The sequence below is a fragment of the Myotis myotis genome, unplaced genomic scaffold (assembly GCF_014108235.1).
Source record: "Myotis myotis isolate mMyoMyo1 unplaced genomic scaffold, mMyoMyo1.p scaffold_m19_p_5, whole genome shotgun sequence".
Taxonomy (NCBI): domain Eukaryota; kingdom Metazoa; phylum Chordata; class Mammalia; order Chiroptera; family Vespertilionidae; genus Myotis; species Myotis myotis.
In genome coordinates this window covers 41,410,264-41,412,027 of record NW_023416357.1, presented here as the reverse complement: position 1 = coordinate 41,412,027, position 1,764 = coordinate 41,410,264, and positions in this window count along the sequence as shown.

Here is a 1,764-nt window from a genome sequence, read left to right as displayed (position 1 = left end):
TCCCCTAAGTCGAGGTTTTACCCACAAGCATAAAAGAAGTTGCCAGAAGGGAAGTTGTGTTCTCTTCTCATTTCTCCATCTGTAGTTAAAACTCAGTGGAGCATAACAAATAATGAGCAGTTCCAAACAATTCACAACAGCTCAATGTAGACGCTTTCGTGTGTGGTGTGGGTTGGGGCTGCTGCTGAGAAGTGAAAGCTAAGAAGGGGTTCTCCTAATCGGGAAGGTATATCAGATATTTGGTTATAAATGGCCAGAAAGTGTATTTAAGGAGACAGGGGTATTGATCAAGAAATAATTGTTTGCTGGAAGTGGTCAGTCTTTTCCATGGGTAATTAAGATGATGTCACTTGATACCTACTCCAGGGAGCATGTTCTACAGTGCAGTGTCATTAACCTGCCGTCATGGCAACAGGCTGGTCTTGGGTTCTCCCTCTGGAGCTTTCTTTTATTAATGTGTGTGCTGTTCACAAGCTACAACTTGCTCTTTCCATTGTGTTGTTCCACAGGTGACAAGATGGAAAGAAATTATGGGAGGCCCTTATTGTATAGCACAAGGTTTCAAGAAAAACAAACAAATAAACCAACCGTTGGCTTGCTACATTGAGAGTAATCTCCTTCCTCCATTCAGGTCTATATACCCTCCTGCTGTCCATGGACCAGTAGCATCAGCATCCCCCGGAGGTCTGAGGAATGCAGACTCTAGGTTCCCGTACCAAAATTGAATCTGACTCGTGCCAAGATCCCTGGGAAATTCACATGCACATTAAAGGTTAAGAAGCACTGCCAAATACAGACTTCTGTTTCAGTAATAACATTACCAGCAGCTGCCTACAGTGGGGTTTCTCTTCTGAGGCACCACTGTTTTTCATTAGCTTTAGGGTCTGACATTTCCCCCAAAAGTGGAAAAAGGCCATTGTTTTATGCAGTAAGAAGAATGCTTGGTAACTTAAGCTAAGTTTATCACAAGAAAATGGTTCCAGGCTGTGTACTATTTGGTCCCCAGGATTTTCTTCTGCCCTGTCCCTGTCTCTGAGCTCACCCAGTCAGCTCAGAGCTTCCAGTCTGTGAATTGGCACCACCGTGTTCCAGCAGCACCAAACAGAGGAGGCTGTTATTCTAGAAATACCGCCTGGAAACTTTGCCAAAACAAGAGCTCAAAAGCAAGCTTTGTCTCTTCTAGCCACTTCTTATTTCCTTTAAATCACACACTTCTGTACAGCATTTAAGATGAAATGACACCACCAAAGCCTGGACTAATAGACACGTTTTCCAGGAAATGGACACGCGTATTCAGTGACTTGTCATGTGCCTAGAATGGTCTTGGCACTTTAAGGAGCCATCACACTAAACAGTGTCAGAGGTGACACACGAACTCATTTTTTTGGTTGATTTTTCTTTGTTAAATGGCATTTAAATATATAAAATAAATATCAAAAATATAAATCTTTGTTTTACTATGGTTGCAAATATCAAAAAATTTCTATATGTGACACAGCACCAGAGTTAAGTTAGGGTTTTTCAAAATGCTGACACGCCCAGCTCAAAAGGTTCGCCATCACTGCACTAAGAGGCAGGTGCTCCTGTTGATATTTCACATGTGAGAAAGCTGAGGCTCAGAAAGATGTGGTGACTGGCTCACGGGCACACAGATGATTAGTGGTTGAATTAGAACTCACCCCATGTCTGGTTTTGAGGTCTGATTTCCTCTCCCTCCATTGAAATGCCTCTACCCACAGGACTAGATCTTGTTTCTAAAAGCTG